At 37.9% G+C, this 12395-nt stretch overlaps 2 long non-coding RNA genes across 2 annotated transcripts; one reads left to right on the top strand and one right to left on the bottom strand.

Moving 5' to 3' along the window:
• Positions 1–5433: 5433 nt before the first annotated feature.
• On the top strand, positions 5434–9086 carry LOC145220218 (uncharacterized). Its single transcript, XR_013858037.1, has 2 exons — positions 5434–5947; positions 6013–9086. It is a non-coding gene; the product is annotated as an uncharacterized LOC145220218 (long non-coding RNA).
• A 2029-nt stretch (positions 9087–11115) lies between these two features.
• On the bottom strand, positions 11116–12115 carry LOC145219217 (uncharacterized). The gene is made up of 2 exons (XR_013857891.1): positions 11954–12115; positions 11116–11867 (listed from the first exon to the last, which is right to left on the bottom strand). It is a non-coding gene; the product is annotated as an uncharacterized LOC145219217 (long non-coding RNA).
• Between the last annotated feature and the right edge of the window lie 280 nt (positions 12116–12395).

Below are 12395 nucleotides of genomic sequence, written 5' to 3'. Positions count from 1 at the left end.
AAAAACACACATTTGTTAGATACTTTACACATAACAATCTGAAGATTCTTTTCCAAAATAGCAAAGAAACGCTCGCTAACGAATCTTGATGCAAACACCCTTTGGAATTGATCACCTAGAGCGAGGCGAGGCCTAGTATCATGCACACGTGTCTACGAACGAGTTTTAACAGTATAGCTCTCCTTTAAGTGCATGGTCTAAGCGCCTTTATTTTACCCAACTCTGGCTTGCATTCAGTTTACACAACCTGTCTCCCACCACTGGTCACAGATTCGCATCTGCCCAAAGAGCTGCCGTGCAGCACCTTTTAACAGCTTCACGAAGATGAAAAAAGTGACCAAAGAGGAGAGCAAGTAGTTGGACTCCTTAGCTCTTTGCTCTCATGCTGCTCCAGCCACTGAATTTCAATGTAACTTCCAACAAGAGTCTGAGCCGCATTATGAAGTCTTGCCCATGCGCCCCGAGGGCAAGTCAGTTAGAGCTTCGTCGCTTTTTAGTTGTCGTTTTGCCTCCTCCTGGCTCGTCAAGTTGCATGCGCGAATCGTTTTGCCCGGTAAGCGCCAATCTGAAGCAATTACGTGTGCAGGACGTGTCATGCGGTACGGGAGCAATCTCGACGCCCTTGTGCACGTCGAAACCCCGGACGTGCAAATTTCCGTGAAGTCATTCCATCAAAATCAACTTGCCGGCAAAATCGACAGCGCCCAATGTTAACTTGAACTGTTGTAGTGGTATATTAATTATGAGTAATACTATTTGAATAAGTATGTTACTACATACGGATCTGTTCATAAGCTTAATGACGAATATAAAATAGACGCTCAATTATTCAAACATTTCGCAAAAACGCTAATGCCATCATCAGTGATATGAGGGCACACATTAAACATCCACTGTTGTTTTGATGTAATTCTATTTGAATAAGTATTTAAAACATTGTTCCCTATCGTTGCTGCAACAGAAAAGACTATCAAGTTGGAACTGTAACACGTACAGAAAGAGCAGGTTTCATTATCCACAGTGCGTTTAAAAAATGATTTTATTGATGCGATGTACGTTTCGATACAATTCTATTTGAACAAGTATTAGGAATATTTTGCATTGTTGGTCTTGCTATGAAATTGGAAATTTTCACACAAACAGAATGAGTAGGTTTCATTGGCCAGAATGTTATTACAACATAATTCCATTTGACTAAGAAGTATTCTGAAGTTGACAAACAACCCAACCTTGACACAGTCATGTATTTTAAAACTGTACTTTGCACTTACGGTGGAAACAAAAAAGAGCTAGTACATAGTGAGGTCATATATAACCTTTTGTGAGAAAACCAAAAAGGGGAAACCAATTTGCACCACATTGATATATGCGTGATATATATATTCCTTTCTCCTTGAATATCGCCAAAATCGTTGTAATTTGCCCAAAAAACAACGTGTTTTGTCAGTTCTGATCAAACAAGTGGCGGTCCTTTGTTTTAACCCACACACAAGTTACGTCCACTGAAGATCAAGCAGTAGGCGGTTATCGGAAAGCCTAATGAAACGAACCTGGTGCTAAATGTTAGTGTTTTGGTCGTGCCGGTGACCAATTACCATAGCACTGGACTCGTAATTATAAGGTTTGAACTCATGCGAGCCGCCAGGTTTGAGTACAGAAACAGGATTAAACTAAGTGGTATCAACGACGCATGTACAACTGTAATACTGAGTGTCGCAATATTTGCAATCACATGCTGCCATTTTGGCCCAACAGTGTAATCTTCGTGGCCAAAGTGTGTGTAATACACCAACATTTATTCGATACTGCAGATGTGCTGTGTTTACTGCCATGTGACAGTTTTAATGGTTGAATGTGTGGGTTTTAGTTTCGTTAAACATATTTTTCCCTGCAAGGGACACGGACAAAAATACAAACAAAATGACAAGCAGAAATATAAACGACTTACAATTTTGAAAAACTTTTGCCTAATCAACTGAAATATGCACCGTTCGAAATTAATGTTAAGTGGCATATATTGTTCATCTCTAACTCAAACTCATAATCGTTGTCACGTGAACCTAGAAGCCAAACTGATCGGTCATGACAATTTAGCAGACATCTGTGCAAGGTTAGGATGCAGCTTCGGACGTGTCATTGGTGTTTGTTGATCTGGCTATCTCATTTCAACACAAACGACCACCTGTAGTAGGTTTTGTTTCACAACCAACCGCAAACGAAATATTATATTACGTTGAAACGCAGCACCGCCGCGCTCGTATAGCTCGGGGACGTAAAAATGTCGTTTAAAGTTTGGGTTTGCCTGTCGTTCCGTTCACGTGGAATCGTTAAAATCGTCCGGTGCTATTTTGCTGCGTGTTTTATTGCTACTGAATCCCCGACGACTTGTTACGCACAAAGGCTATAGTTGCCTAGTGATGTTGCAACGATGGGAACGTAGCACCTGCATTAGAACAATAATTATACCTGAACGCAGTGTAATGTTGTGACAACCATAGCGTAATTTTGATTGATGGTCTTTATTCACGTGGAAAGTGGTGGACATATAATTTTAACTGGAAAAGGTACACCACGCCTTAAAGATGTAAGGTGACCTGTACAAGCTAAATGATTGTGGTTGGGTCAACTCAACAGCTTTTGAGCTAACTTTCAGCAAAAAACAAGGCCTTAAACGTTGCCGAACCTATTACAGAAAATGTAACTGGGTGTGTGGACTATATACGATTTATTTTTAACTACAACGCACATGCACAACGATGGGTATAGAAAACAAGTTTGCACGTTGTGTTAACGTGCTATCTGGAAGACATACGCATTTAACGCAAGAACAACTAAACCGTCCAAGTATCATTTTTAAAAAAACAAATGTTTCGATTTAATTCGTGCAAAAAGTGCGCGAGGCAAAACCGTTAGTGATCACAAGAACGTAGTTTGAGCTGTAACTGAACTTATGTGTTGTAACGTTGGAAGTTTAGTCCGGCATTGGACATCACTTCTAATGCTCGGTCGAGCAGCAAAGATCAAAAACGGCGACACTTGCCTTCGTTCCAGCTCATCTCAGCTGAACCAAAGCGCAAAATAGTTTCACGTTGCATCTACTGCTACATCTAAACGTCTTATGATCAGGACATACATTTCAAACAGTAGAACAAAATTCCACGAAACCGTAAATCACCAACTATGGGAATGCTTTGTGACCGACTGATAAGAAAGAGTGCCTTCAATGGGCCTGTCGTTTCATGATTTTTGTATCAGTGTCCCGTGATTGCCCGTTGCATGAATGCTCTAGAGTTGATCCGAGTTATGAATGTTCTTTTAAGCTTATCACCAATTTTTACGTTGTTTTCTATACTAAAAGTCGATGGTCCTATTTGAAACTTCTATGGCCGTGTCTTGTTAAGATTAAACCGTGTAAGACGACGGTGTCAGTGTTCAACGTCGCCGGAATCATAACGCCGTGAGTTACAACATAAACATACCCAAACATTCAGTAAACCAGCGCGATGCGTCCCGTCAACAGTCGAGCTTCTGGTTAGGCAGGTTTTTCGGTGATTCATAGCTGTACAGCTTCGTGAATTTTCACTTTTGAAAACCCGCCAGTCCAGTAAACAGAATTTTGCCACGCAGAGCTTTTGCCTTTTAAATGCAAATTCGCGATAGTTGTGTAGTTGCCAATGCAATTTTGAGGGCTTTAAACTTTCCCGTGTACGGTATAGTAAATTTGACATAATGATGCCAGTAGCATTGATCTCTCTGACAATTTATATACACCAAAGTTGCCAACGATACAAATCACATGAAACATAAACGAATGAAGCTCGTTCGGCATTTAAATTTTGCATTAAAGTGCGTTTTTTGGCAAGTGTGCCCTCACGTTTCAATAAAGTTCGTCCTCAAACTTTGTGTGCATTTGAAACAAACAACAACGCAACCCGTATCAAGGTATTGATCAAGTCTGATAGCATAACCGCTACTGGTATTGCACGATCATATCGTGTTAGTCAACTCCATTTACGGAACTACTGACACACAAAACGATCAATGTAGTTGAAGTTTAGGGGGGCGGCCTCAACTTGCAGTCGAAAACGATAAAACTTGGAGATAACGATTGTAATCTTAAAGCACGTCCCTATGTGGAATGCACTAAAGATGAATATTATCGTTTTTTATTATTGAACCTTGACACACATTCAAGATTACAATTTTCAAGAGATTTGCAACCGAAATTGCCGCTAGGAAAAAAGTGGCTATTCATACTAAAGATCCTGCACAAAGTAATACGATATTGAATGGCATTTCTTGACACTGTAATACTAAATATACGGAAACTTAGAAATGTATTGAAATATGGCTTGGACAGAAATGAGAAATTGGTGAAATGTGGATACATTTGTAAATGATCGGACTTTATCTTGCACTTAATATTTCATCAAAGGTATGTGTATGACAAGCAAATGTGAATTTTTCTGGAGTAATTAGGCCCGATGTTTGTGGTCAAAACTCAAAATTTTTTTAATCTCTCAGGCCTAAAAGGCAATCCACGTTGGCTAGTATGTCCACACAAAAACCTGTGCCAATATAAATGTGATTTTAGGGTATCAACATAACGTGTTTTTTTTAACCAAAGCCTCAACCCGGCCCGTAACGTCTAACCCGTGTTTCTTTACGTTAAAACGAAGCAACATGAGCGTTAGGCAAAGTTTATCAATGCGTTGAAGTGATTAATTAGTGTGCAACTAGAATTGCCGATTTTGAGTGCAAAACGTTACTTTTACAAATGTTCAACAGACGAAATGATTTACTTAACCAGTAAAGTAAAATATGAGGTGATAAGAAATATGCCGAACCACCATAAAATATACCGAACCACCATAAAACAACAAGCGTTAAACCTGAAGTACTTATTATTGATTCCGCAATGCTCGTACAATGCACTTGAGTGCCTCGGATTCGTCATCTCATTGCGTGGCTTTTTAGTCATATTAACAGGAAAAACCAATATAGTGTAGCTATGTCAATGAAATCACAACTTATTTGGGGAACTTTTAGCTCTATCGGCCGCGTTCGCTGATTTAAATGAATTCGTGTTTATGTGTTTAGTTTTACTTGGTGAATTAACCACCCTTCGACATAAAATAGCAAATATTTTTTTAACGATTTGTTTTAACTTTATTTGACTTCGTGTGTAATGCCGGACCAAGACACCTAAGTCTGTGGTTTCTAAGGAAGGAATTTTTAAAACATGAGTAAAGGAATTACATTTTTACATGTGGTTTGTAAATAGACACATAAGCTCTGGCAATATAACGTGTGAAGTTGATAAAAGACCAAATTTTAAATGATCTTTTTATGGTTTAGCATCCTACCATGCAATTTATTAAGGAGGGATGACAATGTTGCTCTAACGCAGAGGTGGGCAACCTGCGACCCGCGGGCCGCATGCGGCCCTTTATTAAAGGTTGTGCGGCCCGCAGAGACGCTTGGATTTCAAAAGTACTGGAAAACGAGTCCAATTATTACATATTTTTGAGCTGATTAATGCGCCCGATGCTAGTTTTCTGCGATCTGGCAAAATGTGGTTAGAATCAAATACGAATTATACTTGTAGTTAAGCATATTTGGTAAGAAACAAAGCAAAATCACTTTGTGTTATGCACATGTGCGGCCCGCGATCCAATTTTGACATTTATAATTGGCCCTACAGTATAAAAGGTTGCCCACCCCTGCTCTAACGTGTTCTAAAGCGTATTCAAAATCAAGAGAAGAACAGTACAATTTACCAGGGGTCGATGTGTTACGCCCAACGAAATTACAAAACTGTTTGTGTTCAAGCGTTTGTGTATTATATGCACAAACATTACAACCCGGCAAAATCTTGCATAGCAAATTCGAACATCTGCAGGTGACCGCAGAACACCTATCAGCTTTCACCATCTCCACTTAAACAGTGAGTTATAGACCTAGTGGGCGCATAAACAGTGTCTAATCGGGGTCGCCCATCTTGTATGTCAGGTGTACAGCTTTGAACGAAGGACTTGAGGCAAGCAGGAGAGAGAGTTTCGTAACAGCTAATAACAAGACCAACTGGATTTACCTGATTATGGTAAACCGAGACACGTATTTCATCACCGTAACGGCGCTTAGGTTGGATAGAGCGCACTGCTGTAATCCTACAACTTGTGGTTTAAACCGGCATCGTTGAGCAAGGTGAAATAACCGTTACACGTGGATTTTGTTGAAAAAACTTAAAACAACAGCGTCATAATCCGCTTGGTGGTTAATTAAAAGTTGCCTTTTTTATTTCTTCGTTGTCGTGGCTAAAAGTAATTGTGCAAGAAATCGTTATTTTGGGGCTTTTCCAGAAATTGCGTTGGGTAGGTATGCAAATTTAGAAGTTTAATTATTTTTTGACGTATAAAGAGTTCAAATGCGCTGACTTGAGATTAAACTTCCCGTAGTTTTGAATGGCATTTTGATGAGACGCTATTAAAGAACGGTGCGTGATATGGAAATTGCCACTTACAATTTACGGAATGCTACGCAAACCGATGACGTCACGTGCGTGGTGACGTAACCCGGCGCTTTTCGGTCGGCCAAAGCAACGTAAACAGAAGCGTCCTGTCGACGGTAATTGGTAAATAATCGGGGCCGAAAATGCGAGATTCTCTGTACTTGGCGAGTCGTGGCCGAGGGGCGAGCGAGGCCAATCGCAATTTCGCAATTAACTCAAAGTGGTAAGAACACGCGGTAATCAAAGTGTTCACGCGGCTTGCACGAGGCGATCACGCCCCGAAAGCGTGATATGTAAGCACGCTGTTTTGGACACTTGAGGACAGTGCAATCGTAGCCCACAGGCAGGCAGGTGTATGCGGGCCGGTGCGATTACGAAACACCTCAGCAGCGTGGTAATGAAGAAAGCAACTGGAATTCAAGCAAAAGGTTCATTTCAACCAATGATAATACAAATAGCCCCATATCAGGGACAGTGCATTATTTAAATTTAAAAGCGATTAATACAGCTTTTCCGCAAGTAAAACTTATCTAAAAAAACATCAAGCAATTTTGAATAATCTTCTGGCCAATTTAATTTCACTAAAATTCCAAAAAATGCAATGAAACGTACAGCACCCATTTCACTTCTGAACAACTTTGTTTAATGCGTTGAAACCACAAAAAAGTTTGAGTTTGACAATAATCATACATGGGTTTCGTTTCCGTTCATATTCTATACAAGTTGCCACAAATTAACAAGGTGAATATTAAAAATCAAACCAAATTCCAGCAATTCAAATAGCAAATTTAATAGGGCACAAATAGTGCTATTAAAAACAAATCAAACCGGCTAAACAAGTGTGCAAACCGCACACTACTTGGGAAACGTTTTCGGTATTCACGCTCAATTTTAAACAGACCTGGCAGTTTTGTGGTTCAGCCTTCCACGAAGCGATGCTTTGTTTGTCTGCACCAACACCAGTTAATGATAAGACCTAAATCCAATACACTAAGACTGCGGTTTATACAAATTCCACGCGAAAGGGTTAAGTACCCACGAACTTTTAAAACGAAAAAATAATGTTGAACTGAAGTGTTTGGATTTATGAAAGGTTAACGAAAAACACTGTTTTGAACTAACCTGCTTTTTTTAATTAATTGGAGCAAACGAAAGAAAACTGAAGAGATAAAAAAATCTTTTTAACCTTTTGAACGAAAGTCCGCATTTTGTTAAAACCCGCTGGTTTCGCAACAAAATTGCATTGCACCTTTTTGCTCAAAGCATAATTTTATAAACTAACCAGTTGTTACCGTGTATGATAAATTGTATCAAAAAGAAGGAAATGTGAGACTGAACAAAAATAATCCAACGTTTTGTACGCAAAAACGAGTTTATTTTTTCAGTATCCGTTTGGTTGCGCAACAAAAAAATGTAGGAGCATTCGTGCTTTTTTTTGCCCGAAAGAGAAAAACCCAAAAACTGGCGTTCGGCCAATGTATACACAAATACAATTTTCGTTGACAAAGCCAGATGACAATGGAACCTGCCAAATAACTATACAAGGCACAACGGCAAGTCATTGAAAAAATTCCACAACAAAGGTCAAGATGGATCACATCAGAATTAATCGCGAGATCTTGCTAAGAGAAAAAGGTTGCTCTTCTCAATATCAGAGCGGCTCAAAACGCAATCTTCTTAAGGCTTTGGGTCCATACTCAGAATTAGTGACAATCGCCGTTTTTGCAACGCGACTTCGAAAGATGGATTAAAGCTCATTCTATATCGATATGCTGCAAGCATTCGGTTTGCACAGTATGACCGGTTGATTACAACCCAAACAAGGCTACATATACGCCGGAACGGCCTGGTACATGATTACCAGAAACGGTGGTGGATTGTCTCCTGATGGAATGTACTGGAATTAGTTCAATGAACATTTTTTCTTGGTCAATGGAGAAAGTTCTTAACCTACAAATCATGCATCCTCTTGGTTTTAATTTAAGAATATTAAATGAATGTCCGTTAAGGGGAGTTAATAGGGGTGTTAAGCAAAAGTTGAAAACTAGAGGGTGTGTGTTGCAAAAATAATTGAGAACCTCTGTATTTCAAAATTGAGCTTTTGAACAAAGGAATTTTGTTTCTGAATTAGCACAAAACAAATTTTAGAAAACACTTTTCATGTCAGGACAAATAAGGACAAAATGGCCTAAAATAACTGATTTAGTGTATGTTATGTAACCATGACCATTTCCAAATGATCAAAAATGAAGGTTTTTCTAATTTGCGCAAGTTCCGTGGCACACCTTCACAAATTGTTGCGTTTTTCACATTTACTGACCAAACCGGATTCACATTCTGTATTAGTCAAAGTCGTGTAAGTCGAAAGGAAATTCGCACTTCCAATTAAACGACCATTAGAATAAAATTTACTGCGCAATTATCTCGTGGAATTTAACGATTTTGCTCCATTTGTAACAATGACAAAAATACTCAAGTTTTGGAACACTGTACACGGATCTGTTCATAAGTTCATATCACTGATGATGGCGTGAGCATTTGCCAAAACGTTTGAATAATAAAGCATTTTCGTCTATTTGGGCCGTTAAATTTATCATGTTTTGATCTTATAAAGGAAGATATAAGTTTGAATGTAGTGGTTATGTTTTCTATGAATAAGTTTGCACGAATCGTTTGTACACAGAAGGCGCGACTACAACATATTTTCTTCATTTTTTAATGTACAAACTATCTAGGACGATATTACTGTAAAACCCGTTGATAATATACTTTCAAAGACAATCAAAAGCGACTTTGAAGTCAGAGGGTTTGGTAATTGATACCTGGAAAGGTGGGCCATACACCTAACACAAGTTATTCAGCCGTACTTAGTGCGTCAGTGCCCACGCAATGTCTCGATATTCAGTTAGTAATAACAGACCTTTACAGTAAGTCGCGGATGATCAGCATAAAATCAGACAAAAATAGAAACCTCCACTTGTGGCGTATGACCAAGGTCAATATTCTCAATATCTTCATTGTTCTATCCGTGTAGAAAAAGGCTGAAATTCGTCAACAAAGAACACCACAATCGATGAAATTTACAATTAAAGTTATTATGGTTTGGAATGACGTCCCAAATCACGTATGCTCTGCTATGTTGTGAATCCAATCATACCGCAGTTACGCAACTAGCAAAAAGCATACCAGACTAATTTTTACCACAGTAAAGTTAAATCTTTTTGGGAACCAAATTGTACACATTACAAGATGGCTATTTTTGTTAGCATTATTTTTTTACACAACGTTTTGAAGCTAATAAGAAAATCAAGCCCTCGAATACAACGATTAAATACAGCGACATTTTAGATCTTATATGGTGATAATTCAGTTAAAAATTTTCAAATTATTCCTTCTCAGGAAGTCGAAAAGTTAAAAAGCCCGAAGCCAATACAGATTTGAAAAAATATTGTAACCAATTCCAAGAAAATTGCTAAAAAAAAAAGTTACAAAGTTTCACCTCTCTTAACCAGAAAGGCGAAAAATATAAAATACCACATTGACGAATTGCGTTTGTTTGTGTAATTATTTCGCACAGATTCGTAAATATGTGACAACCATAAACATATTTGTATGATATTGAATGGCCGATTAAAATCTAGCATAACAACATTTTGCCAATTAAGCTTATTTAGTATTTTTTATTATTAATTATTGCAATATTTTATTCAACATATTTTACCTGCTTATGCAAACAAATAAAACGTCCCCAAAAGTTAAACATGTTTAAACAACATTTTTTAGTACCCAAAGCCAATGATAAACGAATAATAATGAAATTTTTGTACGTGGAAATCTATTTACATTTTACAAATTAACCTCAAATGCTAGTAAAAAAAATCAGGAATTGATAAAAAGAACAATACTTAATATGTACATGATCATCATTTGACGTAAACCACGTACCTCACTAGCACCAAAACCATGATTCACCCAATAAAATCAAGATGTGATATCATTCACTACAACCACAATCAACGCATCTTGTCCTTAATATGTCTATCATTTTTAATCATGTTTTCTTTTTTGTTTTACCTCAAAATAAAATTGGCGTTTAACTAAAAGTGATTGAGGAAAAATTACCCAAATCGTGTGATATAAATGTAGTTATAATGACTCACTGGATAACTAGGACAGTGGTACAGTATTGTGCCGCTATTAAAATACCGTTTAAATACCTTGGGCAGTTTTAGCAACGCTTTGATTGAATATGAAATTGGTTACCAAGATGTGAGTGGGCCTTAAATTGAGTCCAAAACCAGAGAGTACACGTCAATTCCAGGGGTTTCTATAGGGGTTAGTCGAGTAGTTTCCAAACGGGTTGGGATTTGTAAATAGACACTTGAGCTCTGGGTAAATAACCTGTGAAGTTGATACAATACGTAATTCAAAATAATCTCTGTATGGTCTAGCTTCAACTAAGACTTATGTAATCTATTGGGGAGGAATGAAGCAGTTTTGAAATCTAGGTTTATCACTGGATTTGGGGAATAATAATTTAGGAGGTGCAAAAACTATATGGTGGTAGCCTGTAGGTACAAAAATAACACACCATGCAAAAAATTAAAAAAAAACACTTTGCTTTATTGTGCCAGAAGGGAGTAACACAAGAGGACGACCAAGCATTAGTGCAAGCCACTAAAATTGGCAATTTTTAAGTATTTATCCGTTCAGTTCAGTGTACACATCCCTTATAACGGATATATGATGCAGTTGTCTTGCGTTTCTATACGAGAAAACGCTAAGTTCAGCTTTAACTCTTCAATTTTTAATCTCTTCAGGCGCTTAGAAGCTTTTTTAAATGCCAACCAATCGTCGTCTTGTTTTTTCTTCAGTTCAAACAAAGCCTTTTTTATTTCATCAGACTTGACCGCTAGACGGTGCAACTTGCCTTGGGCTTTTTGGTGACGTCGCAGTGCCTTGGAAATCCGTTTCGATTCGTGATTAATATCTTTCTGTAGCTCAACTGATTCAGTTTCCTCTAAAACTTGATTTTGAACACAATAAGTTTCAGCATTATCACCTTTTGTCATTGAATCTTCATACAATTGTGTTCGATTTTGATTTAATTTTCGGTATTTTTGTAGACCGTTTCTACGCATTTTGGGATTGATCTTAGATTTTTTGAGTTGATTTCCGGACTTAACCACTGTTACTGGTTTAAAAAATTGCCGATACAAAAGTCTTCGAGAAGATGGTATAACCTTGAACGACCTTGGCTGAAGGACACGTGTTGAACTAGGTCTTTCGGTGTTACAGGAGTTTATCCTTTTAGCCCCTTCTTGTTCTGTGCGCCTCATTCTACACGACTTTGCTCCTATTTGTAAGATATATATTTTGGCATATACATTTGTTCTTACAGGTTCAATAACATAAATTACTAATTTAAATCATAAGGCTTACCTGCATCTGTGAAAGGGTATTTTTTTCAGCAAATTCTCTTAGTTTTGTTGTCCAGCAAAAGTGGTCTTCAGTGACGTAAGAATCGCCATTGTTACAAATTCATAATGCTAATTGTAAATGTAACCAAATATATCAAAACCACCCTGCCTTTACCTAAAACTTACACAAAATTTCACTTTTTTAATCACTGCTGAAAAAAATCAGCCACGTTTACTTATATAACTACTTTATCTCATATCTGACAGCTTGCGCTTACCGCTTTGTAGTAATCACATTTTTGTTTTTATTTCCAGCAAACAGCAACAACAGTACTGTAGCCCCAACTAGGTCCGGCAATTGGCTTTCAAAAGCGACAATGTGGCTAACTGTAATCAGGCACGCCAATTGCCCTGATGGGTAGCAAATAATCAAACAAAAATAAGGCTTAAAAATAAAGCGAGCC

This window comes from Phallusia mammillata, chromosome 3 (genome assembly GCF_965637545.1).
Source record: "Phallusia mammillata chromosome 3, kaPhaMamm4.hap1.1, whole genome shotgun sequence".
NCBI lineage: Eukaryota > Metazoa > Chordata > Ascidiacea > Phlebobranchia > Ascidiidae > Phallusia > Phallusia mammillata.
This window is presented reverse-complemented; position numbering and strand designations above follow the sequence as displayed.